General features: G+C 40.8%; 1 long non-coding RNA gene across 2 annotated transcripts; it reads left to right on the top strand.

Moving 5' to 3' along the window:
- The first annotated feature begins 4,221 nt into the window (after nucleotides 1–4,221).
- On the top strand, nucleotides 4,222–8,888 carry LOC128072715 (uncharacterized). 2 transcript variants are annotated; one of them, XR_008202417.1, is made up of 2 exons: nucleotides 4,222–4,301; nucleotides 5,469–8,888. It is a non-coding gene; the product is annotated as an uncharacterized LOC128072715 (long non-coding RNA). The 2 variants fall into 2 exon arrangements; XR_008202416.1 differs by having other exon boundaries at nucleotides 5,016–8,888.
- The last annotated feature ends 2,290 nt before the right edge of the window (nucleotides 8,889–11,178 follow it).

Below are 11,178 nucleotides of genomic sequence, written 5' to 3'. Positions count from 1 at the left end.
AATCCAGTTCTCAGCAGTTTTTGGATGAATCCATCTGCTGTTTAATGAGCACTGAAATGCTTTTTTTCCCACAAATATGCATTTCATGCCAACAAACTAAATTTAGTTAAATGCATCTCTGTGTTTAGTTTCAGTTTTAAAATAAATTACTGATGCCATTCTGTTGAATAAAGTTGAATGAATAGCTGCAAGTTTTTGTTATATTACCATTTGATTTCCCCATCGTATAATCTGTTAATTTGCTTTGTTTGTTATTTTGCTTCACTATAGTATTAGGTTTGAGATAACTCAGAAATTTACAAACTTACCTCTTAAAAAAGGAAAGAAGCACCTGGTGATAGGCAGACTGATATTTTCGTTCAAGAGAAGATGAGAGCTGTTTCCACTGCTGGAAGAAGATCAGGGGCACAGAAGCCAGGCAATAAGACAAAAGCTGAATGCAGTAACTTCTAGTGCCAGTGTCTTAGGACAAACCAGTGGCTGCATGGAAATTCTGTTCTCTGGTGATACAGGGTGCAAGAGATCTGACCTAATCAGGGCATGGGTTTAAATGGTATCTGAGTTGGAAATGAGATGGTCCTGGAAGTGCACCAGTGTGTTGCAGAGCTGGTGAAGGAGAATGTGGAGTCATTTAAGAAAAAGTCATTTGTTTCTGTGAAACAAGCAAGAGTGGAAAGCTTTCAACCAGCTCCTTAAGTAACACAGCAGAAGTGGGAAATTATTTGAAATTATTATTTAGTTTTTAATTGATTCATTTTGAATTATTTATTCTCTTTTTTTCCTTTTAACATTCTTCTAATGTTGAGAAAGTAAATTAAGGTGTCCAGTATTGTAGTATCTGTATAATTAAATATACTTAATTTTATGCTCATTTATAGCCTGTTTTCAGCACTAACATACTGCTGTGACGTACCGGTTATGTTATATAAATGCAACAGACTGTTTATTCTTTGCTTTTAAGCTGTTTCTGTTGGAATAAAGGAAGTCAGTGGGTGCATTTTTTTGCTGACCTTTGCTTTTACAAGTGTTTGTTTTCACACTGCTTGAATTTTAGGACAAAAATGAGCTGAGAAGCAAGACATAAAAGTATTATTTAAAGTGCTAAAGCGAGAGACCTCATTGAAAGCAGTGCAAAAAGAACTCAGGTGAAAATACATGGCAAACCCACATTTCTATAATTTTTCCTAGAAATCTCTACAAGTACAGTAAGAAAAACCCACATGCATTAAATGATTATCACCATTCAGTTGGCCCGTAGGCTACTGAAGAGCAGTAATTTGTTAATGCCGAGTTCAATCTGAAGCATATCTATGGTGAGGTATGCTGACTGGACTATCTAAAAGTTTGGGATATGTTAAAAGCTCCGAACAAACTAGGCAACAAACCTGCCTGACCTTACAGGACTGTGTTTTTTCATAGGCCAAGTTGTTTTGTCAGTGGTGCCAGTAAAAGCAGCGTGAAGCTCTTCAGCAGTTCCAAAGACCATTTTGCCTGCAGTCCAGTGTACCAAATACTGCTATTGGACATGGCTGCTGTGTTATCCCAGAGGATTTTAGACACCTTTGAAGTGTGTCCTTGCTGCTGAGGGACAGTGAATGGTCACAAAACCTTCAGTTCATGTCAGCTGCTTGGCTGGCTATGTTGTCACATGAGGCATGGAGAGCGTGGCCTATCTTCTTGGAAAGGGCTGTACAAAGCAGCAGCTAAGACTGACTGTTAGCATGGGAGGTGTGGTGCCCTGCATATCTATAGCTCAGTGAGAGCAAAACGTCTTGTCTGCCCAGACACTGTCAGTAAAGCACCCATTGTGGTTGCAACTCTACTCTTTGAAATATTACGGGCCTGTAAAATGGGGTGCATAGTCTCAGCTACAAACACAACTCATCACAAAATATAACGTTCCTCTTAACGTTTTTTAGGGCCTTCCACATGACTCTTGGTCTTAGATTTCTGTTGTTAGAGAACAGACTCCTTTCTTATCTGCAGATTTTGTGTAAGAAATTCAGGCATCACTGTTTATTGTGGTTTGATTTATTTATTTATTTTTTTCACGTGTAATTTGCCTGGATTCTGCAGGTATCCTTTTTTTTACATTTGTTCTTTGGTGTTAATGCATTTTTTGTAGAATATGTGTAAATAGATATGAGCAAACTGTGTAAAAGTTATTCAGCTACCCAGTGAACCATGTAATCTGTTGATTCATAGAGACAACAGATAATAGAGTGAGATATTTGCTTTACACTGTCTGTATAGTATCTAGGCACAGAGTCAATTTGTGTCCTGTCGGGGCATGTTATACCACACTATATTATCACTTTGAGGATAGGCAATTTGGGTAATGAATATGTGAGCTTGATGGGGGTGGAGAAAAATATCCAATATCTATAAAGTAGAAATGTTGAACCAACGCTTTGGCTTCCTCCTGGTTAATTCAAAGCACTGTCATCACAGACAAACTCTTGCTATTGTGGAAACAATACTGTTAATTAACTTTTATCTTTCCCTTTATTATATCAGGAAAACTGAAACAATATTCTAAACACTGACGTTTTCTTTGTACAGCAAGTGCAAGTGAAAATGCCCTCCTTTTGGGAAAACACAAAAATTAAATAGACATAAATGAGAATTTTGAGAGCAGTTGGAAGAAAATTGTTATCAGTTTCTATGCTCAATCCAAGGAACCATTTGATGAAGCTGTGCTGAACTCCTCTGCTGCAGCAGTCCATTGCTATGCTGCTGTTTCAGCCACTCCAAACAGCCCTGGAGTTGACAGCTGTGCAAATGAGCAGGAGACACAGAATAATGACAAATAGGCCACCCTCTGTCCACTCCCCAGAATATGATTCACAGCATCAGATCTTTGTTTTCTTGTTAATACTTCTCATACCAAACAATCTTGCAAGCAGTAGGATGCGTGTGAATTTTCTAGCATTACGTAGTTCCAGAAAGTATCTCTGCATTCCCGACAGATATTTGCAAAAGACCATTACTGAAAGAGAGATGTTCCAGAGTTGAGCTGCTTCATCCCCTCCAAACACCTCCCTTGGATGTACTGACAGCATGTTGTGCAGCACAGGAATATGAGAACCTCAGAGCTCCAGCCAGGATCAGAACAGGTTTATCTGTCTTACTCCAGATTTCCACCTTGGAATATTTGCCCTTACAGTAATGTAGATGGAGGATGTGTTCAGGTTCTGCTAGTCCCAGAATCTCTCATTCCTTTACCTCTGCTCCTTCCGCCAGACACAGCCAGACACATCTGGGGGGGGTCAGCGGCACTTTTCGGGTAAGGCTGAGCAGCATGCCTTGTGCCCAGCCAGAGCTGCTGTTCTGGGGCTGCACTGGAGTCCCCCCGTACCGCTGCCAGGTGCTGCGCTAGCCCAGCCCAGGCCAGGTAGTTGCAAGCACAGAAAAAAGGAGGCAGTATGGTACAAGTGAGGTGCTTTCACAAACTCCTGCAGAGGCACAGAACAACTGTTTTTTTCTTCTTTAATCAATGCTATTTATTATCTCTGTTGAAGAGCTCTGCTGAAGGAAAAGGTCAGCATTGTGGTATACATTGTACAGATAAAACAAAAATCAGCCTGTATTTGCATGGGGCCAATTAGTGTTGGTGGCAATAGGCATGCTTTCCATGACATCCTTCAGCCATGGGTGCCAGGTGAAGTCAGCTTCTTTGTATGCCTTAAACTAGAAGAAATTTTGGACCAACTGCATACAAGAAGGCAGATTTGATTGCTTTAAAAACATTAACTCTCAATTTCTAGCTGCTTATACAGCACATTTATTCGGCAATAGTTCACACTGCCTATTATTACTATAACATCCCTAAGGATATAGCTTGTGGATATGTTTGTTCCCAGCTCCTGGTAACCTGTTGCCTGGAGCACAACCTCCATTTTCAAGTGGAGATGCATTGGCACTGCCAGCCACACAGCTGGTGCAGGCAGGGTCCCATCACCAGTGCCACCAACCTCACTGAACCTGTCTTCTGCAGCTCACCTGTTCTTCACCTTCTGCAGCAATCTATGCTCTTAAATTCATCTGTTTCTCCTATAAGGTAAAGTTACCCTTTGTATGGGAACTGTTGAATCACAGCCTGACCCTCAGATTGATCACCTGAGGCAAGCACTGAGTCAGCCATGGGGGCACAGGTGAAGGCAATTCAGCTGTGTGACTGGAAGGGATGGAGCCTGGCTCCACCTCTCCCAGACCCCATTTAAGGGCTGACTGCCACTGGGGGAAGGATCTCTTTCTGGAGATTGCTCCCTTTGGAGTTTTTCTGCAAGCCTAGGATGCAGGTGAGTATTTTCATTTATTTTTGATTATCTCTTTCCACTGTGATAATCTTTCTAGTTGTACAATCTGTAGATCAGCCTAACCACACCTTCTGTATATTTGTTGATTATACACCCTTGAAAAAGAGGAGGGCCTGTTTTATGAAATCCTATCTGTACCCCATTCTTCTTCTGGGTCGCTCCCAGAGTGTCTGGTCTTGTGACACAGCTCATGACCCTGCTGTGTTCCCAGCTGAGAGGATGCTGCTGGCTTGTCTTGGCTTGGTGATGTTCCTGCTATCCTGCTGTATGGATCTTGTGTGTATGGTGTAAACTGGAACCCTTTGAAAGAGAAGTTAGAAAATGTATACTATCAAAATTTCAGCTTACCTATTTGTCATGTATTTTTAATGACAGTCACTTTCTAACTTTTTTTTTTGTTTGATACAAACAGCAAACTTGTTCTTGAAGTAAATACAGTTTTAGTCTTTTATTTTTTTTCCCCTTTATTTCCTTTCAGTTTAGAGCTTCTGCCTGAGCAGACAGGGAATATAAATAATAGGGCATGAATACATTCTTATAAGTATTAGAACAAGTATGGAAACACAGAGCCCTTGGTGACCTTGCTAGTCCTCTGCTGATCACTTGTGTTTGTTGTTGTAGGAAGGCAAACATAAGTATAGAAGTGTTATTGAACAAAAAACCCTTCAAAAATTTCACCAGTCTTTTGTATTCCAGTTGCAGAGCAACGGGGGGCCGGCTTGCTCAGAAAGCATACTTATGCAAGTATTAAGAACTGGCTGAGATAAGAAGTAAAGCTTAAGAGACCTTCATCATTAGCTGCTAGTGGTGGAGATTAGTGATCCTACTACAGGATTACAGATGGAAAGAGTGCTAGTGTTGGTTAATTGTTCATTAATGCTTGTAAAATAAGAGTGGTAGTGAAACTTGCTGTTGTCTACTCTCTCAAAGTGACTCAAAATTGGATCTGTTTGTCAATAGCTGCATTGATGTTAACGGGAATGTATTTAACAGATCATTTTACAGTGTAAACTGCAGTCCACCTCTTTCAACATTTAATTAGATGCTATTATCCTAATAAGAAATAATTCATGCTTTTAATAATCTCTTCTCTGTACACACATGTTTTATCATTCTAATTAGCGATGCTTTCACTGGGTTGCTTTTCAGGGCTTGCATATAAATCTCAGATGGAACACTACCTCTCTGTAGACCCATGGATTTATTTTATTTACACTACTTTCAGTGCTGCCATCCTTTCCCAGTAGTGCTCTTCTGTAACATTAGGGAACAACAGCTGAGTTCTAGGTAGTGGGAGCCCACTCTGTGTTGAAACCAAGGGGTCTGCAGACTTCTGTTAGCAAAAACCTGTGGGCAGGGCATAGGGCAGGGCTACCTCACTACAGCACTTGTGGGTAATGTGCTAGTCTGACAGGAATGGGACTGCTGCTCTTAGGAACCTTGAGCCTTTTGGGCAAACTTGAGAAGCAAAGGTGAATCTCCATTTTAATTAACAAAGGGTAAACTTTGAATGAATGCTAATCCTGGAGAAAATATACATTTCCAAGAAACTGTAGCTGTCCAGGAAATAAAAGACACAAGGAAACTCTGTACCTTCCATACTACTTCCCTAGCATTAAAAAATCAAGGGATCTGAGTCCTTCCCTTCATCACACCACTACCGAATTTTCCTCTGTGTGCCTTAGTCAAGGATAATGGCACTGCCATTGTTCAAGATGATTGGCAATGCCCCAGTCTCTGGTCTGCTTTGTTGGGCCTTTGGGAGGAACCAGAGGAGCCTGAAGGGTGGCTTTAGCAAAAGCCAGATGCCACCAGCCCTGGGGGAGTGCTGCAGCATCCTAGCAGTGACAGGGTTGCTGAGGAGTCCTGGCCAGGGGCCTGGCACAGGCAGCAGTGTGAGAAGCTGCTCTGCTCTGAGAGCTGTCCTGACTGAGGATGTAGTAACCAACACAAACAATCCTGCTGAACCCCACTGATATATCTGCCCTGCCAATGCCAGGGACCATGGGAAGGAACCACTGCAATGGGCTCAGTGGACAGGTCACTCCTGCTGTCATCTCCAAGCAAACAAGCATGTGAGATGCTCCACGGAGAAATGTGAGTGCAGCTATGCCTCTGTCAGTTGATAAGCAACAATACTGCTGGTTAATTGCTTCTAAAGTGTTAACCAGCAGATAATCAGTCTTAAGGATTTAAACTCAGTAACCCTTTTAATGTGATATAGAATGAGAAGTGAATAAATAATTGCATGCTGAGACCTGCCACTGAGATACATAAGATGTGGGTTAAAGATAGAGAATAACAAAACCTGACTGAAATGTTTGGGAAGATGAGAAAGATGCAAGTCACAACCTCAGTCTGCAATATGAATCCAAGCCCAGCTTTTCTATAATGACTGTTTTGATAGGAGTAACAAATAATAGCCAACTTGTCTGTGCTGAGAGTTAACCCCAGTACAGAAACAAAACCACTCTATTCTTAATTTAGTAACTAAAGAAGAATGCCATAGAGAGGCTGAGTGGAAGATTGTAACAAATGCTGGAGCTTTCCTTATAGCTCATCGACTTCTCCTCTCCTGCAGCATGTGTTTATGGGTGCTTCTTCAATTGCTGAGGCTATAAATTACTTTCCCAGCAAACTGCCCTAGTTCTGCTTTGGACGCAACCTCTGGGCCTGGCAGTAACCGTTCAGTTCAGGCCATTCAGCAGCAGTATGACGGGCAAAGAAAAATAAAGAAATCATTATTGTGGCTTTGTTATATTGATGGGAAGCTATGGATTTGGAGCACAGCCCTCTGGTTCCTCCAGTGACTTTAAGGGATGTGTAAATAGCATATACCACTGTGTGGAAGCTGCTGCTTAAAATCAAAGCTTGAGCAGCTAGATGAATGTGCCTGGTGCACAGATAATTGAAGGAGAGCAAAGTACAATGAGGTGTCCAACTTGGGGAACGTGGCAATGTAATTTCATTATAATTCAAGTTATTCATTAAGAAATTCTTATATGCAAACATATGATTGCAAGTGATTAGAAAAAAAAGAGCATGTTTTTTTTTTTTTTTTTTTTTTTTTAATGTGTGTGTCAATGTTCTTTCCCAGAATAAACTCTCTGAAGAGCTGCATTTAGCATGTAAATGGGATGCTAGAGTAAGGCCATATGTGATGCTGATGGAGACCAGAAAAAGACTCATGGTTTGTACTGGAATAAGTGAACGGTGAAGCCCCTCTATAGCTGGATGAGAGGAAGCTTCTGAAGACAGGTCTTGCCATTCATTCTATCTCATTACAGCTACCTGAATGATAGCAAGGCTGCAGCTCAGTACAGCAGCTCATTAGTAAGAGAAGACTCTGACGTTAGTTCAGATGTTGATCGACGTGACTGGTAGCATGAAATCTGGATTGCGTTGTCAGAATGAGCTTTGTCATCTGCATGCAGCCTGATGGCTTATCTTGGAGAATCAGTTTGTGAAGAGTGTGTTAAACTGTTTGCCAGGGGATTTAATGCTCGCTCAGCTGTTGTTTGACGCCATGGACCGGCGTGGCTTTCTCTACCTACCAGCTTACAAAAGGCCAGGTGAAAAGATCAGGAAAAGGCAAGACAAATTTCCAAAGCTGCCTGCTAGAGCCCGGGGCCTGCTCAAAGCCGTGAGCTGTGTGACGTGAGTGCAGCTGCTTGAAAGTTAGGTCATGGCAGTGCTCATGGAGGTGCTGACAATATGCCCGTGTGCCTATGTTGCATGTGTCAGTGCAGTTCTCTGGCAGGACTAATGTATCACTGTTATTATCCAGTCTTTTGCCCTAATGCCACATGACAGAACGGAAAAATCTTGCGTATCTCAGTTCTCCATTGGAGCATTAAAGGCAATTTCAAATTGTTCTGCATTAAAAGCTTATCAAGCACGATGTGGCCTTCCGGGGCTTTGTCCCTGGCATGCTCTGGATGCCCTTCCTGCACACAGCTCCAAGTGCACTGCTGCTAGCAGCAGCCCCCATGGATGCTCAGGAGGAGCCTGCGAACTGTTCTCATGCTGTTTTCCTTCACAGGATCTTTTTCCCAGCTCGACCATTCTAAACAGTTGCTGGTTTCCTGTGACCTTTTGGACCTACGCTTCAGTTTCTTGTACACTACAATTGAGCTTCCCTCTCCTTGCCTTGTTATGAGCTAGCACATGATGGATGAGCCCTCAGCATGCCTCGAGGTGCAGCAGGAGCAGCGGAGGAAGTAAAGACAGCAGATCTACTTCAGCAAATTAGCAGCAACAGCAGGCTCTGTTGTGGCAGTTCTGTTGAATGCCATCATTTTAACTGTTCACTATGGAATAGTTCCTAAATGGCATTTATATTTAAGTCAGTTTATTATATTATTCCAGCCATGCAAAGCTGTACTACAAATTTACCAGCTCAGGCACAAAATCTATTCACCCACCCTTTTCCAAGTTGATGATAATGGACCCCCTCCTCTTTCTCTCTTTTTTTCCCTCAAATGATTATATTTTCTTGCCCATCAAAACAAATCACTCATCTTGGGTGAATAAAATTTTGCAAGCCTGCACTCTGTAGGATGTCACTGATTTTCTTTTTCTCCACATTTTTTTTTCCCCATTGCTCTCCACAGATGATTTTACATTCCTTGTTTAATTTTTGTATGCAAACCGTTCCACTAAATTCTGACACTGTCACTTTGATACAGTTTTGATAACACAACACTGTTATCCTTCTACAGAGAATAACCTTTTGGTATATATATATATTTTTTAAATTTTATTTCTTAAGTAAACTAAATGGAAAAGGAACAGTTTAGGCCAAGCTTTTTCTTTTTACACCCCAAATTTCAAAGCTCTTCCTCAGGTTTTTGACCTCAATGGGCATTTTAACCAAACAAAGCAGTTCAGATTGCAGTCAGCAGGTCCTGGGATCTTTCAGAAGGGACAGAGTTGTCTTGCACAGAGAGTGCTGACTTCAGAAATGCTTAGGGGAACTGTGTTTGAGCACTGCTGGAAGAGTGGCATCCCCAGAACTGGGAGGACAGAAACCAGAAAATGGACTGCTGTCCTCCAACTGAGGGTGCCCAGAGGACAGGTCTGGCTGCAGACCCTTGGGAAGCGTGCTATGGTGCAGGACCCACGTGTGGCTGGGTGCCCATCCTGGCTTCCATGGCCCCCAGGGGAAGAACACTGCACCCAGCACTTACCTGTCACCCCTTCCTCGGCTCCTGTGGGAATGCCGTGGGTGCCTCTCCAGCCTTGTTGCAGCAGGAGCAGCCAGACTGACGTGGTCTCAGGTTCCAATCTTGGTTTATTTTTAGCACTCCAACTGCTTTCTTTTCTCTTTGTAAACCAACATGATGCTTCCATGGAAGCGCTCTGCATCCCACTGCCACCTGTGTTGTCAGAGAAGCTAAAAATCAAAAATGAAATAATCAGTTATTGTAAGCTGAAGCTTGAAAGGGTATTAATTCAATGGGATAAATTGTGGTTAAGAAACTTTCATCAAGCAGGCTGGGTTAGGTGGTTAAAAGCAAGAAAAAAATCCTAAAAAACATACAGTAGGTAGCAGTTTATGTGTCAAGAAAACTGAGTGAAATTTTGACACTCTGATGTCTAGCAGATAGCACTTAAATCATTTTTCTCCAAACTTCAGTCATAAAACTTCAAAGAGTTTTAGCCATAATACAAATTTTTAGACTAAGAAGCGGTGTTTGAAGTTATTTTATAGGATTTTGCTGTAAGGGCTCCAATTGATTTGTAGTAAGATAAAAGAAGAAAACTTTATTTTCGAAGCTTTGTCGGAAAAAGCTTAGCTTCCATTGGCCGTTTTGCCAATATGCCTTGAGGGGATGATGATGTCGACACGGATATTATATGCCTATACGAACTGAACTGAGTTTACACCTCCCGCTGTTTGTGTTATGGTTAAAATCTGTCACAAAACTGGCAGTGATTTATTAAATGTTTAATGAAGTAAGACAAAAACTTCAAGAACTACAAACAGAAAAGTAGAACATCACATTAAAGTATAATAATATAGGTTACATTTCTGATTTTTTTTCATATTTCTTTTGCTAAAAATGTGGAAAACACAATTAGAAATCAAGACAGTATCAAAAGATTACGGGGTGTCACAGATCATTCTACCAAAGGTTGTGCTGCTTTGGCTCACTTTTTTCTTTTTAAACAGAGGAATGAAAAAAAAAGAATATGAAATAATGGCACGCACACAATAAGAAGAAAGGAGCATTACAGAGCATTGTCTCAGCGACAGAGAATGTTGAGTTTTCAGAACAGTGGTATCAAATATGACTCAGTGTTATTTTACTATTACTGAATGGCCCAGTTAGAAGCAAGTTCTGCTTAGACTATTGTGTTTAAATAATGCTTTCATTTTTTTTAAATGTCAATTTTTTTTTCTAACTAATTGAATTAAAATTATTATCTTAAAAATTAATTCCTGAATGCAAATCTCTAATCTATTTTTACTCTCCAATGGTTTTCAGAAATTATTATTACACTTGATACTGCTTTATGTTTTCTACATTATAATAAAAGGCAATATTTAAGCCTTCTGTCTTTCAGTGCCTGTGACTGCTAAAGCTGCACAAGTGTACTGCTGTGGGTTTTTGGCAGAGGTTATGTACATTTCTGTGCGTAATAGAGACAGTTTACATTCTATGTTCAATTATCTCACTTTGTAAAGTGTAAGTTGTGTTATTTGACTTGCTGATTATTTATGTACGTACTGAACTAAAAATTCATTAAACATGGCAGGAGAAGGTTTTAGATTACAAATCCATGTTTACTCTGTTATTTAATTCAAAGAACATCAGCTGTCAATACATCTATACAACTTCAGCACACAGTTTGT

The sequence above is a fragment of the Tympanuchus pallidicinctus genome, unplaced genomic scaffold, assembly GCF_026119805.1.
Source record: "Tympanuchus pallidicinctus isolate F22 unplaced genomic scaffold, pur_lepc_1.0 scaffold7, whole genome shotgun sequence".
In the NCBI taxonomy this organism is placed as follows: Eukaryota; Metazoa; Chordata; class Aves; order Galliformes; family Phasianidae; genus Tympanuchus; species Tympanuchus pallidicinctus.
Note: the sequence above shows the minus strand (reverse complement) of the source record. Positions and strands in the feature narration are given on the sequence as shown.